The sequence below is a fragment of the Eurosta solidaginis genome, chromosome 2 (assembly GCF_040869045.1).
Source record: "Eurosta solidaginis isolate ZX-2024a chromosome 2, ASM4086904v1, whole genome shotgun sequence".
Lineage (NCBI taxonomy): Eukaryota > Metazoa > Arthropoda > Insecta > Diptera > Tephritidae > Eurosta > Eurosta solidaginis.
The window spans coordinates 218,168,360-218,182,089 of NC_090320.1; the positions used below are offsets into that span (position 1 = coordinate 218,168,360).

Below are 13,730 nucleotides of genomic sequence, written 5' to 3' on the forward strand. Positions count from 1 at the left end.
GGAGCAAAAAAATCAGCAAATAAATTAGCCGAATCTACAGCACTATTAGCAAATGTGCTATCGTAGAATACATTATTTGGAATTTATGAAGCCCCAAAAAGCCTTCGGATTCGATACTATATTTTCCTCAAAGATCAAAATGTAGTTTCTATACAGAAACTTATTCAAACTGTTCAACTCTTTCAAATGGTATTGAAATTTAGAGTGGTCCGTCCGTCCGTCCGTCCGCTAACACGATAACTTGAGTAAATTTTGAGGTATCTTGATGAAATTTCGAATGTAGATTCCTGGCCACTCATCTCAGATCGCTATATAAAATGAGCGATATCGGACTATAACCACGCCCACTTTTTCGATATCGAAAATTTCGAAAAACCGAAAAAATGCGATAATTCATTGCCAAAGGCGGATAAAGCGATGAAACTTGGTAGATGGGTTGAAGTTATGACGCAGAAAAGAAAATTAGTAAGATTTTGGACAATGGGCGTGGCACCGCCCACTTTTACAAGAAGGTAATTTAAAAATTTTGCAAGCTGTAATTTGGCAGTCGTTGAAGATATCATGATGAAATTTGGCAAGAATGTTACTACTATTACTATATATGTGCTAAATAAAAATTAGCAAAATATGATGAAGAACACGCCCACTTTTTAAAAAAAAATTTTTTTAAATCAAATTTTAACAAAAAATTTAATATCTTTTACTGTATATAAGTAAATTAAGTCAAAATTCAACTCCAGTAATGCTATGATGCAAAAAAATACAAAAATAAAAGAAAATTTCAAAATGGGCGTGGCTCCGCCCATTTTCATTTAGTTTGTCTAGAATACTTTTAATGCCATAAGTCGAACAAAAATTTACCAATCCTTCTTAAATTTCGTAGGGGCATAGATTCGATGACGGTAACTGTTTTCTGTGAAAATGGGCGAAATCGGTGGAAGCCACGCCCAGTTTTTATACACAGTCCACCGTCTGTCCTTCCGCTCGGCCGTTAACACAATAACTTGAGCAAAAACCGATAAATCTTTACTAAACTTATTCCACGTACTTATCTGAACCCACTTTATGTTGGTATAAAAAATGGCCGAAATCCGACCAGAACCACGCCCACTTTATCGATATCGAAAATTACGAAAAATGAAAAAAATGCCATAAGTCTATACCAAATAAGAAAAAAGGGATGAAACATGGTAATCGGATTGGTTTATTGACGCAAAATATAACTTTGGAAAAAACTTTGTAAAATGGGTGTGACACCTACCATATTAAGTAGAAGAAAATGAAAAAGTTCTACAAGGCGAAATCAACAGCCCTTGGAATCTTGACAGGAATACTGTTAGTGGTATTGCATATATAAATAAATTAGCAGTTCCCGACAGATGATTTTCTGGATCACCTGGTTCACATTTTGGTCGATATCGCGAAACGCCTTCACATATACATCTAAGGGCCACTCGCTTTTAAAACCCTCATTAATACCTTTAATTTGATATCCATATGGTACAAACACATTCTAGAGTCACCCCTGGCCCACCCTAATGGCGATATCTCGAAAAGGCGTCCAACTATAGACCTAATGCCCACTCCCTCTTAAAATGCTCAGTAACACCTTTCGTTTGATACCCATATCGTACAAACATTCTAGAGTCACCCCTGGCCCACCCTAATGGCGATATCTCGAAAAGGCGTCCACCTATAGACCTAATGCCCACTCCCTCTTAAAATGCTCAGTAACACCTTTCGTTTGATACCCATATCGTACAAACATTCTAGAGTCACCCCTGGCCCACCCTAATGGCGATATCTCGAAAAGGCGTCCACCTATAGACCTAATGCCCACTCCCTCTTAAAATGCTCAGTAACACCTTTCGTTTGATACCCGTGTCGTACAAACATTCTAGAGTCACCCCTGGCCCACCCAAATGGCGATATCTCGAAAAGGCGTCCACCTATAGACCTAATGCCCACTCCTTCTTAAAATGCTCAGTAACACCTTTCGTTTGATACCCATATCGTACAAATATTCTAGAGTCACCCTTGGTCCACCTTTATGGCGATATCTCGAAAATGCGTCCACCTATAGAACTAAGGATTACTCCCTTTTAAAATACTCATTACCACCTTTCATTTGATACCCATATCGTACAAACACACTCTAGAGTCACCCTGGCCCACCCTAATGGCGATATCTCGAAAAGGCGTCCACCTATAGAACTAAGGATTACTCCCTTTGAAAGTACTCATTACCACCTTTCATTTGATACCCATATCGTACAAACACATTCTAGGGTCACCCCTGGCCCACCATAATGGCGATATTTCGAAAAGGCGTCCACCTATAGACCTAATGCCCACTCCCTCTTAAAATGCTCAGTAACACCTTTCGTTTGATACCCCTATCGTACAAACATTCTAGAGTCACCCCTGGCCCACCCTAATGGCGATATCTCGAAAAGGCGTCCACCTATAGACCTAATGCCCACTCCCTCTTAAAATGCTCAGTAACACCTTTCATTTGATTCCCATATCGTACAAACACATTCTAGAGTCACCCCTGGTCCACCTTTATGGCGATATCTCGAAACGGCGTCCACCTATGGAACTAAGGATCACTCCCTTTGAAAATACTCATTAACACTTTTCATTTGATACCCATATCGTACAAGCATATTCTAGAGTCACCCCTGTCCACCTTTATGGCGATTTCTCGAAAAGGCGTTCACCTATAGAACTAAAGCCCATTCCCTTTTAAAATACTCATTACCACCTTTCATTTGATACCCATATCGTACAAACACATTCTAGAGTCACCCCTGTCCCACCTTAATGGCGATATCTCGAAAAGGCGTCCACCGATAGACCTAAGGCCCGCTCCCTCTTAAAATGCTCAGTAACACCTTTCATTTGATACCCATATCGTACAAACAAATTCTAGAGTCAGCCCTGGTCCACCTTTATGGCGATATCCCTAAATGGCGTCCATCCATAGAACTATGGCCTACTCTCTCTTAAAATACTCTTTAATACCTTCCATTTGATACACATGTCATACAACCACATTCCAGGGTTACCCTAGGTTCATTTTCCTACATGGCGATTTTCCTTATTTTGTCTCCATAGCTCTCAACTGAGTATGTAATGTTCGGTTTCACCCGAACTTAGCCTTCCTTACTTGTTTGTTTTTACAATAGGGACATGCTGCAAGCACAACTCAAAAACTTTATTTTTAAAGATATATAACATGATGTTACATCCTTGCTACAGAAAGCATCACCCCAATCAATGCTTCACAAAATTGTATTAAAAGTAGATAGGTCACAAGCGCTATAGTTAAATTTTATACCAGCCTCAGGGGTAACGTCGGCAAATTCATAAAATTCCAACTCCAGAGAAAGGGGAACGTGATGTTTATCAGTTTGTGAGATTGGCGTAATGCATTCCGACAAAGTGTAATGAACATTAATAGAAATGAATACTAAATCTAGAATTATATTTAAACAGTTATAGAAATGACTTATTTGAACTAATTCAGTGGTTAAAATATTATCGATAAGGTGAGTTTCGGCTGAAGAGTTGACATTAGTGGCCATAAGTGCTCCAGTGTTATCAATTCGGGACCAATTGAAATGGCATAAATTAAAATCCCCGAGCACACAAAGACGGTTGTCACCAACAATATTTGATGCTAATGAAACAACGTTGTCAGCATGAGCAAAGTATAAACCATATGCACTATTCTGTGGAATATACGAGGCGCATACATATAAGACATCAGACAAACCATGCACACGTTCGCAAAGCTGGCCAATGATTGTGTACGAGTTGGTGAGTGTTACCAATGCGGCGCGGAATTTTCTCCGAACAGCAATAAGAACGCCACCACCTTGGAGGCAACAAGTTTTAACAGGATCACGGTCTTTACGAAATACGTCATACAGATTAGGATCACCAAGTAAGGAAGGCTAAATTCGGGTGTAACCGAACATTACATACTCAGCTGAGAGCTTTGGAGACAAAATAAGGGAAATTTACCATGTAGGAAAATGAATCTAGGGTAACTGTGAGTGAGCCTAAGTTCTATAGGTGAGCGCCTTTTCGAGATATCGCCATAAAGGTGGACCAGGAGTGACTTTAGAATGTGTTTGTACGATATGGGTATCAAATGAAAGGTGATAATAAGTATTTTAAAAGGGAGTGGGCCTTAGTTCTATAGGTGGACGCCTTTTCGAGATATCCCAATAAAGGTGGACCAGGGGTGACTCTAGAATGTGTTGGTACGATATGAGAATCAAATGAAAGGTGGTAATGAGTATTTTAAAAGGGAGTGGGCCTTAGTTCTATAGGTGGACGCCTTTTCGAGATATCGCTATAAAGGTGGACCAGGAGTGACTCTAGAATGTGTTTGTACGATATGGTTATCAAGTGAAAGGTGTTAATAAGTAATTTAAAAGGGAGTGGGCCTTAGTTCTATAGGTGAACGCCTTTTCGAGATATCGCAATAAAATTGGACCAGGGGTGACTCTAGAATGTGTTTGTACGATATGGGAATCAAAAGAAAGGTGTAAGTGAGTATTTTAAAAGGGAGTGGGGCTTACTTCTAAAGGTGGACGCCTTTTCGAGATATCGCCATAAAGGTGGACCAAGGGTGGCTTTAGAATTTGTTTGTACGATACGGGTATCAAATGAAAGGTGTTAATGAGTATTTAAAGGGGAGTGGGCCTTAGTTCTATAGGTGGACGCTTTTTCGAGATATCGCCATAAAGGTGGACCAGGGGTGACTCTAGAATTTGTTTGTACGATATGGGTATCAAACGAAAGGTGTTAATGAGTATTTTAAAAGGGAGTGGGCCTTAGTTCTATAGGTGGACGGCTTTTCGAGATATAGCTATAAAGGTGGACCAGGGGTGACTTTAGAATTTGTTTGTACTATAGTATGGAAAAGTAAAACTATTGTTTTCGATTTGGTGTCAAAACAATTATTGTCTTTATTTGGGAAGTTACCTTAGTATTTATACAAAATTATTCTAATTAATTCTTATGAGTTACCTGCATACATATTTACATTATTACATACTTACATACTAAGTGTACAAGATATGAAGTGCATATATTCGGCTTGGTGGGAAATGCGTAGTAAGCAAAATCGGAATAGAGTTTGAGAAATGCATGGCGGCCACCGTGGTGTGATGGTAGCATGCTCCGCCTACCACACTGGGTTCGCACCCCGGGCAAAGCAACATCAAAATTTTAGAAATAAGGTTTTTCAATTAGAAGAAATTTTTTCTAAGCGGGGTCGCCCCTCGGCAGTGTTTGGCAAGCGCTCCGGGTGTATTTCTGCCATGAAAAGCTCTCAGTGAAAACTCATCTGCCTTGCAGATGCCATTCGGAGTCGGCATAAAACATGTAGGTCCCGTCCGGCGAATTTGTAGGGAAAATCAAGAGGAGCACGACGCATATTGGAAGAGAAGCTCGGCCTTAGATCTCTTCGGAGGTTATCGCGCCTTACATTTATTTTTTTATTTTATGAGAAATGCAGTTTAAGCATATGGCTAGTCGTGGGAATAAATTGTGTGTGAGGAATTTAAAAGAGAAGAAGCCTTAAGTTACCAGACGTAGACTGTATGTATGTACAAAATGGATGAATATGTATGTAACAGTTAATGCGTCTCAAGAAAAACGAAAATATGTGTTTCTTCACATGACTGAATGAATGAATGCTACACCAACCGCCTTTGAGAGAGTAGTCACACACAATTTGTGCACCAATTATGGATGGCTACTCGAGTGGTACAATTAATATTTAAATCCGTTTGTGCTTACTTTGTGATTTTCTTTATTTATGATGTAACTTTATATATTTTCTTGTGCTTTTTATTTTCCTTTTTGATTTGTTTACAATTTCCTTATTTTTTTCATATTGTGTTATGAGTACTTAATGGAGAGTATGAATAAAGTGGAATGCTTTTATTTATTCAAAATGTGCCATTGTAATTAGTTTTTCTATTATAGCGGTTTAAGCCTATTTTTATGAACTACAATTTTCTTATTTTCATTTATATTTTTTTACATTATAGGGAATTAAAGTGTAATTATTTTTACTATCTATATTTTCTACCCAATATTTTCCTTTATATGTACTATTAAGTTTATGACTTGATTCGTCCTTAACTAATACTAAGCTTCCTATATCTATTTGTATACTATGGCTACTTCTATCGTAGTTTAATTATTGTGTTCTTTTGGCTTCCTGAAATAACTTTCTAGCTCTTTGTTGTGCTCTTTGTAATTTTTATTTAATTTCTTTGTCGTAAGCCTCATGATTATAGATTGGGCTTATTGTATTTTCTTTTAGGAATTCGTAAGTTTGGGGGTTTTTACGAATACGAGCTCAAAAGGACAATATTTATGTACAGTAGATGGTGTTGTGTTATAACAATATGTGAAATACCTGAGGTACTCATCCCAATCATCTTTGTCACTAGATATGTAAGAACGTACATATTCATTAAACGTTCTGTGACTGCGTTCAACAGTTCCTAAAGTTTGATGGTGGTATGGTGTTGAAGTTTTGTGTTCAATCTTTAGAAGTTTACATAATTCCTCAATTAAGTTATTTTTGTATTCTGTTCCCATGTCCGTCATGATTGTTTTCATACAACCATAAATCAGAATGAAATGCTCGAATACAGCTTTAAAACCGCCACAGCGTGTTTGCTTGGGACTGGAATTGCGACCAAGTATTTAGTTAAATCACAAACGATAGTAACCGCATAATCATTTCCATGAATTGATTTTGGTAGTGGTCCAACTGTATCAATTTGTACTATGTCAAATGCTTTCGGTGTCTCAGTTATATCCATTGGTTATTTTATATGTTTGTTAACTTTTTTTTCTGAGAGTGGATGCAATTTTTTATATATTTTCTTATGTCATTTTTCATATTTTGCCAACCATATTTTTGTTTGATTTTATTTGTCATGAGATTTATTCCTGGGTGGCCTCCCCATATAGGATCATCATTGTTAGGTTTATTATTAGGTTATACTCACACACTTCGGTAGCCGTTGAGATATGCACGCTTTGATTGCTCTAAACCTAATGACATTTTATTTCTGATGGCATAATTCAGCATTGCCATATTTACAAAAATTACAACGTCAAATATATCAATTAATAAAGTTAGTTTTACACTGAGAATAAAAATTCATTGTTGTTAGTAAATTTGAATTTGCATACACAACACCATCCCCCGCTTTAATTGCGAAAATCTTCTGCTTGATAGCGGTGTACCGATTTGCGCATACGGCTGCTTCGACGAACTTCTTTTGGACTTGTTGACTGTTCTTGAGAATGCTCATTATCTGCATTCACCGTAGTATCTGGTAGCAATAAGTTGGTAACTGGATCAGTTTCTCCTCTTTTATCATCAACTGCTGTTTCGTTGTTCACATGTCGAATTTTCATTTGATTTTGGTGTCGTTTATAGTAGCCCCTACTAGTTTTTACTACGTACATCACTTTTCCCAGGCGCCTGTCTACGAACCCTTTTAACCATTTTTCTCCACGACCATAGTTACGGATGTAAACACTTTCCTTAGGAGAAAATTTGGTTGTAGTTTCTTCAAAATCTTTTTTGTCATTTTTCACTGAAAACATCTGCGAAAGGACAGTACGTGCAGGACGACCATGTAAAAGATGTGCTGGTGATACGCCCTTTGCATTCGGCATAGTACGATACGACGTAAGAAATTTTAGTACGGCTTCGCTTACTTGCAATCCGTCATCTAAATTCTTTTTTACAGAAGTTTTGAAGGTACGTACAAATCGTTCAGCCAGCCCATTGGAGGGTGGATGAAACGGTGCGATCGTGATGTGCTTTATAGCGTTTTGAGCACAGAACGTTTTGAAAGCTTCGGCTGTAAGTTGTGGGCCATTGTCACTTACAATAGTCTCCGGCAAGCCTTCAGCAGCAAAAATAGTAGTTAATGCGAAAATCGTCGATTCTGTCGAAGTATTTGCGAGCTTGCAAACAAACGGAAATTGCGAGAACGAGTCTATGCACAGAAGCCACATGGAACCAAAAATTGGACCAGCAAAGTCAAGGTGGACCCTTTGCCAAGGTGCTTGAGGTTCCGGCCAGCTAGAATATTACCGCCTATCACTTGGACCAGCTAGTTTGCAGTTTTCACATCCAGCTGCTAACCTCTCGACGTCCTTGTCGATACCGGCCCACCAACAGTGTTGTCGTGCCAGTTGCTTCATTTTGACCACACCCCAATGTCCGTCATGTAGATGCCGTAAAACTTGTTCACGCAATGAGTGTGGGATGATTACCCGTGTGACGTCACTCTGTAATAAAATGAAATAATTTTGAACAATTAATGACCACTTACGAGCAAAATAAGGCCGAAGATCCTCGTCGTTCGGATTCAACTTCTCAGGCCACCCGTTCTGAATGTATTGTTTAACTCTCTGCAGTATTGGGTCACTTTTGGTGCTTGCGCGAATGAGCACAGCATTAATTGGAGTTTCAATAGTAGCAACTTGATTAATTTCGCCATTGTCGAAGTCTTCGTCAGGACCCGATGGCAATCTCGATAAAGCGTCTGCATTTGCATGATCGGTTGTTTTGCGATACTTAATTTCAAATTGGTACCCCATGAGCGTAATAGCCCACCGCTGTATACGTTGTGCCGTCATTGTTGAAAGGTTTTATCTGGGCTAAATATACTGACTAATGGTTTGTGATCCGTAATAAGTGTAAACTTGTGCCCGTATAAAAACTGATGAAATTTTTTCACTCCGAATATTATTGTCAAACCCTCCTTTTCAATTTGGCTATAGTTTTCTTGATGACGGTTTAGGGTCTTCGAGGCAAAAGCGATCGGTTGCTCCGTACCATCTGGATGGATGTGCGAAAGCACGGCTCCAACTCCATACGATGATGCGTCCGTAGCAACAACTATTGGTAAGTCTTCTCGAAAATGGGTTAGCATCGTAGCCTTAACTATATGCCCCTTGAGCATGTTGAACGCCTTTTCTTGTTCGGACTTCCACTGGAACGTCACATTTTTTCGCCTCAATCTGTTAATAGGTGCTGCAAGTTGAGAGTAGTTTGGTATGAAATTATGGTAATAATTTATTTTGCCCATAAATGCCTCAAGCTCTTTCAAGTTTGTTGGCCGTCGCAAGTTCTTCACTGCTTGAATACCTGATTCGTTAGGCAAAATGCCATCTGCGCTTATTTCACGACCCAAGTATGTTAATTTAGTTTTGAGAAACTCGCATTTCTCTTTCTTGCATTTGATACCCGCTGCTTTGAGTATCTGAAGCACTTTGGCTAAGCGCTCAAGGTGTTCTTGTTCGTTTGCACCGGCGATGATAATGTCATCTATGTAATTTGCGCATCCATCAATAGCTGTTCTAGATGTTTCTGAAACATGGCTGGGGCGCTTGCCACTCCATACGGTAATCGCTTGTACTGAAATAACCCAAGCGGTGTGTTGACCACCAGAATTTTTTTCGAATCTTCGTCGAGCTCCATTTGCAGGTATGCATCACGCAAGTCAATCTTAGAAAAATATTTGCCATGTCGAATGGTATGCATCAGGCACTCTCTAGTAAGTAAAGGATATTGATCTACATCAATCTGCTGGTTCACCCCTTTTTTAAAATCTCCACAGATGCGTATCGATCCGTCTGGTTTTGTTGCTAACACAATAGGAGATGCCCAGTCGCTGAAGGTAATTTGTTGCCAAATACCTGCTTGTGATAACCGTTGAGCTTCCTCTTTAAATTTTGGCAGCTGTGCAAAAGGAATGGGCCTACTCTTACTGAAATTAGGCACTGCGTTTTGCTTAAGTTTAATCGAAGCTTTGACTGAATTCATTGTACCAAGTGCTGGTGTAAACACCTCCGCGAAGGTAGTCAGAAGTGTTTGCAACTTTTCGACCGACCTGACAGCCAAGATATCAACTTGCACAATTTTGAAGCCCAATTCTTCGAATAAATCTACCCCAAATAAATTGCTAGAACCGCGCAGATTAGAAACTACTAAAGGCAGTATTTTTTCTACTGACCCGTATCGAATTTTTGCAGAGATTTCTCCCAAAGTTTCGATTTGCGTATGACCGTACCCGTATAGTGCACGCGAACATTGTTTTATTGGCGGTTTATTTAACATTTCGTAAGTGTCTAGTGTTATTACTGAGACTTCTGCACCAGAATCCATCTGAAACTCAATCGTTTTGCCGTTAACCAAAACTTGCACAAAACGTTTCTTACTTTTGTTGCTTGCTGGGCTAGCTACCGAAAATGCCGTTGAAATATATTCTATTTTGTCACCTTTCTCACTTTTGTTGTTTTTGGTAACTTTGTTCTGCTTTTGTTCGTTCTTTTTTTCATTCGATAAACACACAGCTATGATATGACCTGTTTTACCGCAACCTCTGCAAACAGCGTTTTTAAATTTGCAGTCATCACGATTATGTGAAACTCCACAACCTGTGCATGAACGGTATTTCAGTTTTTTATTAGATTTTTTGTTTTTGTTACGCATATTTGATTTTTCTGTGTTTTTTGTTGTCATCGAATAAACTCCGTTGCTGTCTATTGCATTTGCAGTGTCCGTTTTGTCTTTGATTGTACTCACAGTTTTAGTTGTTGTTTCATATGACTCGGCGATTAGCTGCACTTCTGCCAACGTTGACTGCGGCTTTTGTAATGCAGCTGTACGAACTGCGTCATGCGGTGACTTCAAAATTAATTTGTCCCTGATCATGTCATCGGAGAAATCATGTAGACAATTTTCTTTTTTGCACACAAAATCACATTGCCGGGCTATGCTGCGTAGTTCGGCAATCCATTCTTTATATGTGCGACTACCCATTTCAGCTTTATGAAATTCATAACGAGCTGCAACTACATGGACTTTTTCTTTATAAAACTCTGTTAGTTTTGCTGAGAGCTCACTAAATGTTTGTTTTTGTAACTCGTCCACACCGACCAGCTTCTTGAGAGTTTCGTAAGCGTCATTGCCCAACCAAGATAAGAAAAATGATTTCTGCTTGTTGGCGTCAATTACCGCGTAAGCAGAGAAATGTTGCTTCAATTGCTCCAAATATGAGTCCCATTTCTGCTGTTGGTTGTTAAATTGTGCAAAAGCTGGAACGAGAGTGGTATCTTGGCCTGGAGACCTCTTTGCAAAGCTGTCCATCCACGCCTTCTGCTCTTTTAGCACATTCATTGTGAAGGTACGTTGCTCCTCCAACAATTTTTTGTAAAATTCCTCAGCCATATCTGTATTTTTTCTCGTCGCCAGATGTTAGGTTTATTATTAGGTTATACTCACACACTTCGGTAGCCGTTGAGATATGCACGCTTTGATTGCTCTAAAGGCTCCATTACTGATACTTAGCATAGACTTGTTCTGTTAAATGAACATTGCATGTTACTGATTACTGAAAACTTGGCAACACTTAACTTGACTTAGAAGTCTGTTGAATTTTGATTTTCTATGTAAGTTCGAAGTGACGTTTACATTTTGAGATGCCATTTGTTTGTTTCCATTTCATTTTGACATTTTGTCATACAAATTGACATTTATTTAAAAATAAATTTCAACGCTGATTATGATGCCAGATTGTATGTGCCAAGTGGAGTATAATCGTGGCTAAGTTGCCAAGTTTACGCCAAGGCAAGTCAAGTCTGTGCTAAGTATCAGTAATGGGGGCTTAAACCTAATGACGTTTTATTTCTGATGGCATAATTCAGCATTGCCATATTTACAAAAATTACAACGTCAAATATATCAATTACCCAGCAAAAATGTGCCCGTAAATTGACTAGGAAAATGACTAACAGCTGTGTCGATGGAACACGTAAATCGCTAAGTAGCATTTGTACAGGGCAGCAGTAACATTTGTGACCAGTCCATTCCGTCGTACCTATTTATGTGATTGTCCATACTGCTCACACATATACGGTTTTAGGTTATCGAAAAGTAAACAAACTATAGTGCTGTACTGTTCTTACATTCACGTTCTGGCAATCATTTTTTGAGTTATATACCTGTAACTTTACGAGTATTTTTACGTTAATATGACCGTCTTTTTACTAGTGTTATGACCGTTTTTTTACTTGGATTATACTGCTATATAAATAAAATATTTCTTTAATTCAAATCTATTAACATTTCTTTTATTAAACATTTTTACAATATATTACATTATTTATAATAGTTGTAAATTATTAACTATAAGTCTTAAGGAATAGTTTTTCAGTCTTGTTGGTGACCCATAAATACAAATTTTATTGTATGCGATTGTATGCGATTGTATGCATACAAAGTTAAGGGAAACTTAAATAAATTAATTAATGATATAGAAAACAAAAGAAAAGAACTAACAGAACTATTTGTTGCAGTAAACCATCAAATCGTGAGTAGGCAATTCACAATTTGGGTAAGTTGACTTGTAATTCGCCAATTTTAATGCTATAACTTTTTTATTTTAGTTCAGAAAGCTGCAATTGAGGTTCGAAAGTTACAATTGATGTTCAAAAATTTCAATTCAAGTTCAGAAAATTAAATTCAAGCTCAGAATTTCAATTTGTAGTTCAGAAAATTAAAATTGAAGTTCAGAATTTCTGTTTGTAGTTCAGAAAATTATAATTGAACTTAAATTGTTATTTTCTGAACTTCAGTTGTAATTTGCTGAACTGCAGTTGAAATTCCTGAGCTTCAATTATAATTTACTGAACTTCTATTGAAAATTGTGAACTTCAATTGAAATTTCCGAGCTTTCAGAACTTCAATTGCAACTTTCAAATTTTTTATACATAAAATGAACAATTTAACATTTTTTTGACAGTTAAATTGGTGAATTGCCTACCAGTGGTTTGAAACCACTTACATTCGTATTGGCGCTTCTCTATATCATTAATATAACAATATCTTTTTAATAATTCAATTAATACACAAATATAAATTTTTTCCCTTTACATTTTAGAACTGTGTACAAAAATATGTAATTTTACATATCACAACCTAAACCAGAAAGTATTTCAACTCATAATCAGAGAAGATTTGTGTTGAATGTTGATTTATACCACGAAAATAACAAAATTGGTAACAAAACCAGGCTAAACGATAACGTTAACTACCAAAAAAAAAGTTATTTCACGATGCTTTCATGGATCGATTTACACTTAAATACCGATCTGAAATTTTTTTAAGTTTTCATATTTTTTAGTTTAAAATGCGATATACATATGCATTCTGTGGCATAATTTTAGATTGAATGTACTTCATGCAATTTTCTTTCTTCGTGATTTTGCAATAATAAACGTAGGTACTCATAGTAATTTTTTGTTTTGAATTATGTGATTACAATATTTATAAGGACTATTTAGTTGATGGTATTGGTACTGTCAGTTAAATTCATCAGCAATTATTTATATTCAAAATATTTTTTTGTTATACATCTATTTTATAAATTTTGGTTAAAAATTATTGACAAATTCGTTGCAATTAGATTGCTTTAAAAATCTTTGCAAACTTTGTGCGATTGTTGAATATTCAGGCAGGTTCTGAAATTCGAGTATTATTTTAATTAGAGCATAAAAAGCTTAGTAACGTAGGAAAAAACTTAGAATTATTTCAGTTAAGTTCATCACAAATATTTATAGTCAAAATACTTTTTTCTTACTTTATACTTTAATCTTCGCAAACT

General features: G+C 37.3%; 1 long non-coding RNA gene across 2 annotated transcripts in view; it reads right to left on the reverse strand.

Moving 5' to 3' along the window:
• Positions 1-13,730, reverse strand: part of LOC137240609 (uncharacterized) — a 518,840-nt gene that overhangs the window by 443,115 nt on the left and 61,995 nt on the right. The gene's annotated exons all lie outside the window — the stretch shown is intronic.